Below are 11,686 nucleotides of genomic sequence, written 5' to 3' on the forward strand. Positions count from 1 at the left end.
TGCATTTGACCACTGTGTTAATGGGCAAGGTACCTGGAATAAGTTCTAAAAGTCAATAGCATTATAAGCAAATGTCTCAAGCATGTTAGTTTTCCATCTAAATGTTTTTTAGTCTAACTTTAACTACACAAACATAACCTCAACTCACTATATATTTTTTAATGCAATTGGATTTTAAAAGACAATGTAATTACAGGTGGCCAAATATGATATGGCATGTTTTAAAATAATGTTTAACTTACTAAGTACATTTCCACTACAAATGAGTTTCAATAGGACTTCAACGTTTGATTTTTAGCTTTAATTAAATATTTGCACCAAGTAGCTCTTTTGAAAATCAAGTAATTGTAGGGTTTAACTGAAGAGTAGCCAAGCTATATATAAATAAGATGGTGATTTACTATCTTCATCCATCCAAGAAACACAATGCAGGCTGGAACTGACTAGGGAAATTCTTTTTGACAAATGATTTAACAACCGGATAAAGGTGATGTTTTGCATCAAAAGATTCTGCTAAACTCTTAGTTGGTTCACTGCTTTCAGAGTTCTTTGAATTAACCCTCTGTATTTCTTAAGAAATGTAGGGCATTCTTAAGCTTAGAATAAAAGTATAGACAATACCAAAATGCTAAAAAGTTTAGTTAGTCTTAACCTGTGTCATTATAAGCCAATTCTAATGCAACAAATATTGCTCTATGACCAAATAAATCTATGTCCACTTATTTTCAGGGACTATTCCTCACACTATATCAGGACTATAATTTACTAAGTAATTTTACTAAGTGATCTTAATTGTACTGAGTAATATTAATTTCTGACATGATTCTTTTAGGGTGGGAGAAAAGGAGCAAACCTCAGGTTTCTTTGGAGATAAATGAAAGAAAATTACTTATCCTATAAAAGTGGTTATAACCTTCTCTTGATTATTTACATATTGATCTTCCACATAGACAACTTAAACCTATGGTTGCTTTTTCTCTATCAGTCACAATTGTTTTTGTCAATATATAACCACAAGAAATAGCATTCTGGGGTTAGAAAAAGTGATTTCTCTAAGAAACACATTATAGAGATCTTTCTAATTGTATTGCCTGAGGTTAGAGACATACTTGTAATACCTTCAGTTTCCCTTCTGAGCCCATCATGGAGCTTTGACTCAACCCAAAGTTAACTCTTGAATTATTTAAAATAATCTATAGGCATTTATTAAATACTTAGTATTTATCTGAGTATCTAGGCTGCATTATAAGTCATGATAAGAGTGAAAAAAATATTCCAAAGTCAAATATAATTTTGGAACTTTATCAAAACCAGAAAACTTTCTATAAATGGTGATGGGCCACATGACTGCTTTAGGTGAGATTGTTTTTAGGAAATGATCATATTTACCTAGTTACTATTTATTGAGTGCTTAAAATGTGTCAGGCCAGTGTAATCATTTTTACTATCACCTCTGGGAATTCCCAATACACCCTTGAGGGGTAGATACTAGTATTTCTACTTCTCATGTAAATCCTGTGAATCACCTAAAGTTACACCAGCTAGTAAGTGACCTGGAGCTCAAACCCTGGCCTGTACCACTTTAAGAAGTGTGCTCTTGGAGTTCCTGTCCTGGCGCAGTGGTTAACCAATCCGACTAGGAACCATGAGGTTGCGGGTTCGGTCCCTGCCCTTGCTCTCAGTGGGTTAAGGATCTGGCTTTGCTGTGAGCTGTGGTGCAGGTCGCAGATGCGGCTCGGATCCTGCATTGCTGAGGCTCTGGCGTAGGCTGGTGACTATGGCTCCGAATGGACCCCTAGCCTGGGAACCTCCATATGGTGGGGGAGCGGCCCTAGAAAAGGCAAAAAGACAAGAAAATAACAACAACAACAAACTATGCTCTTGCCCATCACTCTATACAGCTAGCTTCTCTCCTCCTCAACAGTAGTTATAGAATTAAGAACTGATAGCTTTTTGAAGATAATTATTTTTGTCTTTCACTAAAGCTTAAGGATACATGGATTTGGCACATGTATCAGGCACATGAATTTGTTCTTACTTGTGTAAATAAATAGTAAAAATTATTTATGATTTATTCTGGGATATAGTATGTTTAAGATAAATCATTCTTTCTTTCCTAAAAGAGGTACACTTTACCATTTTAAGAATGTGTGGTTATAATTTTTTTAAGAAGTCATTTAATTCTGCTCCTTAAAATATCACCTGATAAAGAAACCAAAGACTATCCAATAATTACATTTTAACCACTGTAATATCTACATATATGGAGGGAGAAAAGAGGAAGAAAAAAAAGATGGAACTAAAGCAGAAAATAGCAGAGGAAATCAGATAGTTAATCCTGAGGAAATTAAATATATTCAACTTTCATCGAAAGCTAGTTATACATTTAGAATGATAGTATGAATGTGAAACTAGGAGGTAATTCAAATCTATCTTAATAAATGCTATCTCCTTTTTTTGCCCCAATCTTTTATTAGATGATCCCATTCCTACTCCCACCTCCCAAAAGGAGATGGATTCATTAAGGTTCACAAAATCTAGTATTTTGCTTTGTGAGTTAATCCAACCTTACATACAGGACAAACTCCTCTGCAGATTTGGAAGAACCAGATTAAAGAGCATACAGAATAAAGAATACTTTTTTTCTAGCCATAACATAGAAAAGAATGAAATATAAAGGAGATTATCAAAACAGTAGTGAGAAGTCTAAAACCTAATCTATTTAACACAATTCCTGTTTTAAAAGATGGTTTCTGGAAAATGTAATTATCTGATGTAGGCCAATTTTTACAAATGAATTATTATTATCTTAAACCTTATTATTTCATACAACTCCTTAAAGGAACACAGAAGGCAAAAATCCAAACTGAGCAACCAGCTAAAAAGTTAGTCACTGTGAACCAGCCTGTATAACAATTCTTGAAGCATAAAATCTCATTTTTTCCAAGAGAGAGATTAATGTGGACTTTATAATTGTGTAATAGGTTTACATGTCAAATCTGACTCTAAATACAAATGAAGATTTGTTCTATGGGACCACGATATCTAGTGAAGCAGAAAGAGAAGCAGCAAAATAAACCTGGGTTGGAAGATGGAGATTATTTTTTAAATATTAGAAATTTATAAAATGAAGCATCTAAAATAAAGGGAGCCATTAGAAGACTTGAAACTTGGAAACTAAATGATTACAATGTTTTAAAAAGATGAATCTGGCTGCTATGTGGAGAATGGATTATTGGGGGATGAGCGGAAGCTTGGGGGCTGGCTGTAAGTCCATGGCAGTGGTCCTTAAGAGAGATGATGGTGGCTGGGACTGGAGGGGTGGTGATGGATGAGGTTAGATTTCAGACGTTTGAAGAATGACAGAACTTGCTGATGGATCAACTAAGAAAAGAGGATTTAAATCAAGGAATACTGGCAAATTAATAGGTAACTAGAGACAAGTGTTGCCACTTACTGAGATGGAGAACAGTCATGAAGATGTAGGTTTGAGGAGTGAAGTCAACAACTGTGTTTGGGTTTGCTAAGTTTGAGATAACCTGTTAAACTTTTTTTTTTACCATTTATTTATATATATATATATATATATATATATATATATATATATTTCTACTGTACAGCATGGTGACCCAGTTACACATACATGTATACACTTTTTTCTCACATTATGTGTTCCATCATAAGTGACTAGACAGGGTTCCCAGTGCTACACAGCAGGATCTCATTGCTAATCCATGCCAAAGGCAATAGTCTGCATCTATTTACCCCAAGCTCCCAGTCCCTCCCACTCCCTCCTCTCCTCCCTTGGCAACCACAAGTCTATTATTCTCCAAGTCCATTTTCGTTTCTGTGGAAAGGTTCCTTTGTGCCGTATATTAGATTCAACATTGATTAAAAGATGAGGTGTTGGAAATTAGTGCCTGGAAATGGAGGAAGGTCAAAGCTGGAGATAAATATTTGGAAGTCATTAACATACAGATGACATTTAAATCCATAGGACTAAATTAACTCACCTAGTGAAGTGAACAGATAAAGAGAAGATAGCTGGGGTCTCTAACATTCATAGGTCAGTCACGCAGAAGATAATCAGCAAAGGAGACTAAGAATGGGCAGGGAAGTGGGAGGAAAATCGGGAAAGATTTCCCCATAGTTAACGGGATGCTATGATGCTGAGGTCAGGTAAGACAGGTACAGAGAGATGACCACTGGATTTGACAGCAAGGAAACTAGTCAGGTGTATTCTCAGGGGTGTGACAGACACACAACCCAAATGGAGTGAGCCGAGCAGAGGATGGGAGACGAAAAATCAGACACTACTTCTCAGACACAACCTCAAACATAATCCTTCTCTCTTTAGGTGTCTACTTGCACACAGATTTTATTGCATTTATATACTTTTTAAAAAAATGTCTGCTTGTTTCTACTAAAGCATGAGCACTTTCTTGATGTCAGGGTCCATCTGTGACTTAATTCAGCTTTCTATCTCCAGTGCCTAGTTCTATGCCCGGCACATGTCAGAAGATAAATAAATGTTGGCTAAATGAATAAATGAATATTTGATAGTTATAATTCTGACTACTATCTCTTATTCTTTTGTTAAAGAAAAATATCTTAAGACACTTAATTGAGTTTTTACCACATGGATGTTTTCTAGTTTTCTGAGGCATCATGGTTTCCAACAGTGAAAACCAAAAGCCATGATACTAAGTACATGTTTTTTAAAAACATACTAACACTTAAGCATCACTATATGCTAGAGTATCTCAGAGAATCTTATTAGAAAGTTAGCATTTTCAAAATGATCCTTGAACTGTAAATCCAAGAACATTATAGTGAGTTACTTAATGATTCAATAATCACTCAGGACAGAAACCACAGAAGGTCTGATCTTCATGTTAAAATCAAATTTGATTTTCATATTATCTACTCTGTGACAGTCTTAAGTACATTTATTGAGGTTACTGAATAAAGAAAGCCTATAAAAATACAAACCCCTGTTCAAAACCAAAATTTCTCCCACCTAGTAATTTCAACTTCCCCCAAAACATCATCAATCCCCCAAATTTCCATCCAAATGGAAAAGTTTGAGACACGTAAATAATATGGCACTGTTCTGGTCTAGTCTCAGACCCAAATATACTTCTTAAATATAAAACATCTAATCAAACCTAAGTCTCCTGGTTACTAAACAGAAGACTGAGTGAATGTTCACAAAAATGGTATTTTATCTGTACCCCCCGGCCCCCCACCAACTGCTTCTGACTTTCCTTTTTCTATTAAGGGTACCCCTCCTAGTGCTGATGGTCAGAAGTCTCAATTTAACCCTATTCCTATAAAACCTGTTAAATTCTATAGACTCTATTTATCTGTACTGTCTTGTCTCCCACTAGTATCCTAGTTTAGATTCCACTCATCTCTAGCCTGGACTACATACTTCTTCCTAAGTTGTTTACTTCCTTCCAGCTTCATCTTATGATTGTCATGCATACTGAGGCCTGAATAATCCTAAAGCATGAGTCAAATCACCTTAAATTTCTACTCAATGTCTCACCAGTTTTGAGAGAATCCTCTAACCTGCTCCAGTCTCCCTTTCCTTTCTTAAATCCAACTCTGTTTTCTCCCATACTCCAAGTGCAATAGGGTCTTCCTTGCAATTCTCAAAGCCTGCTCTAGCTTTTCTACTGCTGTCTTTTTCTTGCCTGTGCCATTCCCTCTGCTAGAGATGTGGTTCCCCACCTAGTCTCTGCCTGTTTAAATCCTTTAAGACCCACAGATGCCTTTTAGACCAATAACATGTGGGATCCCCAACCAGAAAGAAGCTTGTGCTAATTCGATTCATGAATCTTTAAGGAACATGTAGTCTAATAAGATTTTCTCTTTTTATATCCTGTATTAAACTGCTAACCATGGAAATTCTAGATTTGGCCTTTGCTGGCAAACTATTAGTGGAGGTCCTTAGACCAGTTCTTTGTAAAGATTTAACAGGGTTTTCAAGTGCCATAATGCCACAACAGAAATTACATACAGTAGATAAATTAGAAGGAAGGGAGGGAAGGAAATAAAAGAAAATTAAGGAAAAGTAAAGAAAGAACAGTTCTCTTTGGTAAAACCTAACTGACTCATTTGGGCTGTAGAGACACAGTCATTATGTTTTTTTGGATTCTACTCCAGACCTGCTTTTCTAGATTTTTACATTAAGTCATGGGAAATGTCGTATGGAGCTGAGGTATGCAGGAGAATTAAATGTGTGGTTATATACATACTGTTTTCTTTATTCTAAGACTTAGCTCATCTTATATGCAGAAACGTCCATATCAGCACATTTCAGAGACATCTTCTCAAATACTCCCAAATACATTCGACCCTAACTGGCAAATAACTGGGCTAAACTCTGGTGCCAGGTTCCTGAGCTTCTCTGTAGTCCTAAAATCTTATTTTCCTCACTCTGCTGGCTTTATCACAAATTACCTAATAAGCACTAGGAGCACAGCTTCCATAGTTCTTTACAAGTGCAAATGGAGCAAATGGAAAGGTTGGATCTGGTGATTGTCCTTGATAAGCTTTCCTGTAAGTCATTCCAAGAATTCTACGCCCCTTTCCTTTTAAATTCTTTTCTTGAACATGTTCCAATCCTTCACATATGTTCTTTCTTTCTTTTCTCAATTCTGGTGCCAAGGTTCCCTGTCTATCTCTTTAGGCAATCTGGCTACTGCTTTTCATTAGGAGGAGTACTCTTCTTTGCACCCGAAACACCTGATTATTTGAATAAACTTTTCAAACACTTATTGCAAAATGAGGTACAAACTTGACCTCACTTGATAAAAAGCATTTAAGATCAAGTTCAATCTGAAGATGTATCTAAGTTACACTCAGTAAAATTAACTTATTTAAATTTAAACCGACTATCTTTAAAAACTGCAACAAAAGGAATCGGGTAAGGCAAACCCCATTGTTGTACTTAGTAAACATGTCAGCAGTGCTGGCAGCTCTGTGCTGGCAGATCTGGATGCTTCAGTGGTGCCTTAAGGCGAACAGAGTTTTCTGTATTTATAAAGCAGATTATAGAATGAACACACAGGTACACACTCAAAATTGTTTGAGGGCAGGCACAAAAAGGAAGTTAGGGAAAAGTAAGGTATAAGACTTTTTGTGCCTTAAACCACAATGAATCAAAAGCTGTTAAGTTCACTTGGTAGAAACAAAGGGAAGGAGAGCAGATCACCTATCCCATGACCTGTGGGAACAGTGACTTTAAAAGATCACAGAACACATTAAAGGTAACTCTGGTAAAGGACAGTAACTTTGGAGATTTAATTAAATAAGACTTTTTTACGCTTTCTTTGGAAATAACAGCATCTGATAATACTGAGAGATCGAGTTCCTTATGCAAAATTAGATACAAGCATATTTGTACAAATTTTCAAAACACTATTATTTGCCTACAAGACACTAATGAAACAGAAAAATTATTTAAAGCCAATAATTGGAGTTGACATGAGAATGTGTTAACAAAATCCTTCTTAAAGGCATCTCCTTTCTCATCTTCAGGCATAGAGAATGAATGCTCCCTGCCCCCAGACCCATCTATGCAAGACTTTTTTAGAGTCAGGTAAAGAGGAGAATATTATTTGAGCCACCATCTTTGAAATTTTGAGTAAACATTAAAAAAAATTAGGTTCAGCAATGACAGAATCTGAAAACAATATTTTGATAAGATTTTTGTTACTACAAAATGAGTTACTCAAATGTCACGATAAAGCCAGCTACATATTATGGAAGAAATTAGCTAAGACAAAATTTTAGAATTTTGAGATTTAAATAGTCTTAGGATACATTTGGGAGAAGTATGTAATTACAGTAATATATGTTCACTTAAAAAATGCAGGGCTTATATAGAACACAAATTGACATCAATTTAGAATGACTATAAAGTCGTAATATGTGATCTTATTTAGTAACTTGTACCTTTATTCAAGATTATTTACAGAAAAAAAGTAGCTTTGCAATACATACTAAATACCTGTATTTTTATGTTTGAGTTCATTCTGCAAACCATGAAAATAACTTTCCAGTTAATACTTTTTTCTTATATATAATTAACTTGAAACTGTTTCTGTATTCAAACAGAATGAAAAGCAACTTTTAGGAGATATTTACTGGAATTACAACTCCTATTCCTGGACTCAATATGTCTCTATCTCTTAGCCTAGTCCCTGTTTAAAAGATTCCCAAGTTAGCATTCTTCATTTTTTTCTCTAAAAATAGAAAACTTGAGTTTTCTAGGTCATTTACGCTTGTCTTTTGAAACAGTAAGGAAATGTTTCCAATGAAAGATTCTGTTTCCATGAACTCTAATAATTTAACATATTTGCTCAAATATATCTAAAGAACTTCTGTATTTAGCCCAAATCATAGTTTCCTAAAATTCCTACATTTATCTCCTTGAAGTGGATTAATTTAGGAGAGCAAATCCAATGGACAAAATAATATGGATAAAAATAACTCTGATGCTTAATTTAGGAAATTAACCTGTTGAAATTTCTGGCTCTTAGATAGTCATTAGAAGAGGAGGAATAAGTCATAAACTTATACAGGCCAAAGCCACTTGTCAAGCATCAAGCACCTTCCTATCTAAGCAGAGTTATGGCAGGGGGAGTTTTATATGAGAAGGTAAAGCCATTTCCCCTACCCCTCACCCCGACTCCCTCACCAAACCCCTCCCAAGAATGGGCTTAACCACCAGAAATTTCTTTCCAATTAGCCAATGCCAACATATTTCCAAACAACTACAATTTAATGTTAGGAGCTCTACTTTGATAAGGAAACAAAGTGTGAAAAACCAAGTTATGTATCCTACTGGAGGATAAAAGCTCAGGCAAATTACTGTGTTGATTGGGGAGCCCTGGTCTGGCCCTAGTCTGGAGGAGGGGCACTGAGGACACACTGGAGGGAGGCTTAGCTGAACACACCAGAGGTTACTGTGGTAAGTACCAATAGTATCTCATTTCTTTTTCTTCAGTCTCTTCCCACCTTTTAGCCATCTGAAGTTAAGAGTCCCACCTCAATTCCTGCTTTTCCAAGCACCGTAAAAAGTGCTTTTGTGACCTAAGCGACAGGCCTGGGGAAAGGAACTGGTTAAGTCAGAAACAAGGCAGTGTTCAACTGCAAAGGCCCAATCAGCTTATTTCTTTCTCCTCTCCCTGCATACTACTTACTGTTTCTACTGCCAGCTTTTCAGAAGAAAAGGGATCCAAGGAATACCTTAATCTACCTGTGTCCATAATCAGAAGGATAAAAGGACTTTGAGGTCTTTTCCCTTTCCTTTCTCTGCCTCTGTACAGATTGACTAGACCCATTAATTTGCCTGCACAAAGGTGGAAACTCAGAAGTAATGTATTAATAGGCAATAGAAGTAGTCAGGAGAAAGGAAAAGCCATTGATTTCAGTAACTTTGACTATAACTTTTTAAAAATTAAAAAATCAAGAAGTGGTAGGTTGGAAGAGGAAGAATTTTTGATCATCTCTTAGAAAATACTAGTATATAAATGTGGGGGCTTTTATAGTCAAAGCATTACAATTTTAAAAAATCAAATTTAATTTTATTGGAGTATAAATGAAAAACCATTCCAATTTTAATCCCAAGTTTGTAAACACTAAGGTGTAGGAGGCAGAAAGGAAAGCAGGAAAACAAATAGCACTCTCTTCCTGCGCAGAACAGTGAGCACTGGGGGCCTCTCTGTCACCTCACTCTCCCTGGGTACCATTCCTTCCCTGTGTGAACCTCTTACCCACCTCTTCCCTGTCAAACATACAGTGTCTGTCAATCTTGCTGTAATCAGCTGTACAGTTTGCCAGTTGTCCCCTCAAGGTGGCTGGCTGACCAACAGATGCCTATCCCCACCCCTGTGTGTCATTCTATATCTGCTCTGTAGGTCTGTTTCTGACTGGAGGTTGGCCTCCTCCTGCTGCCTTCTTCTTTTCCAGCCTGAGCATTTTTCTCTTTATACACCCTGACCTACCTTCCTCCCATTGTCATTCCTTCCCACGCTCTCCTTTTGGAAGAGGCAAGCTTATCTTTCCATCTTGCAGAGAGGGCTGAGTTTCGATTCAGTGTCTGCCCCATAGCTCTGTCTACCTGTCTTGCTTCCCCCATATGGGCCTCCCACTCCATGGTGGTGCTGGCCTCTTCCCTGTCTGGGAGTAGCAATTGACACATGAGATTTATTTGTGTCTTCTTGTTTTCCTATTGCTGAGTGTACACTGACCTACCAGTCACACTTGAGACCTTTTTTTCCCCTGAGATTTCATGGTGTGGAGGAAAAGTTGTCTTTCTCCCTGTGTCTGCACTCCTTCCTCCACTCCCAAGTCTGAGTGTTTCTAACCTGTGCTTCTTGGGGGGGGGGGGGGTTGGAGAAATAACACATATGCCCTGGAATGTACATCCATGTGTCCACTCAATTCTATGAGTACCATCTTGAGGGCACACTCATCTCTGAGTCTCTCCTGCTGTTTACATGTATACTATCATGTGAATTCATGTATTCATCAAACTGTGTACAACTGTGTGCCTCCTCCTGTGTGGAGGCTTATGTAGGGGGTCTCTCTGAAGGTAAGTCTCCCTTGGCCCAGGTTCACATTTGTGCGGTTTTGCCTCCAACTCATGCCTGCCATTTAAGCATTTAAAGTGCCTGGCACTAGTGGGAGCTCAACAGATGTTAATTCCTTTCTCCACTTTTATCTGAATAACTATGACTCTGCGTCTGGGTGTCCCTCTGGCCCTCTCTGCCTGTTTTATGAGATCAATTCCTCGGAGCTTCTTTCCTTGGTATGGACTCGATTAATTGTCGGGACGCCTTGCGGGTTCTCTCCTCCGACTGGCTCTCTTCTCAGAGCAAATGCTACCGGCCCCTCAAATGGTATATTCCTCCCCTTGCGCGATGCGTCTACTCACTCCCGTCTCCCTCGCCCATACACAGTACTGCATGTCCATAAACGGCTTGCCCAGGCACTCCGTTGCGGAGTCTCTTCGCTATGTCTCCTACTCTCTCCTTCACTTTTTCTTTTTCCCTTCCCAGCATGAAAACGTGTCCCTGGGTTTGTTCTCCAATTGCCGAGTAAGTGAGCCTTTGCGGTGCTCGAGTTATGTGTGTGTCCGGGATGCGCTGGAGAGTGCGAAACCCGAGTCTGCCGGGGATGCAGTGTATTCCCCCCGCCCCGGCTCCACGTCTCCCGGTCGGTGAGTCTGCCTCAGACGCGACGCGGCTTTCGGGTATAAGGAGCCACGGAGAATCGCTCTCCTCAGTAACCGAAGTCTGTGCTCCCGGCTGAGCGCTGGGTGTGTGTGATTCCCGGTACTCCGTGCTGTGTCTCTGGGAACGCGAAGCGCCCGTGTACTCGAGTCCCTGGAAGTGCAAGGTGTGTCCCCCTCCTCCCTGGCACGCCAAGCGTCCGTGTCTCAGCCTTTGAGAGTACACGGTGTGCCCCCCCCCCACCCTACGCGAAGCGCCTGTGTCCCCAAGTCCCTGAGAGTACAATGTGTGTCCCACATTCATACGCGGAGCGCCAGTGTCCCTGACTTTTCGGATCCACGGTGGTACCCTCAAACCGCGAACGCCAAGTGCCTGCGAGTCCTCTTGTAAGTCGTTACCGAAGGCTGCCCTCCCTCCCCCAACCCCCGCCCCGCCGC

At 38.7% G+C, this 11,686-nt stretch overlaps 1 protein-coding gene across 1 annotated transcript in view; it reads right to left on the reverse strand.

The window, feature by feature from the left end:
- The window catches only part of ELL2 (elongation factor for RNA polymerase II 2), a 73,815-nt gene that overhangs the window by 61,248 nt on the left and 881 nt on the right, over positions 1 to 11,686 (reverse strand). The gene's annotated exons all lie outside the window — the stretch shown is intronic.

This window comes from Phacochoerus africanus, chromosome 4 (assembly GCF_016906955.1).
Source record: "Phacochoerus africanus isolate WHEZ1 chromosome 4, ROS_Pafr_v1, whole genome shotgun sequence".
Taxonomy (NCBI): Eukaryota; Metazoa; Chordata; class Mammalia; order Artiodactyla; family Suidae; genus Phacochoerus; species Phacochoerus africanus.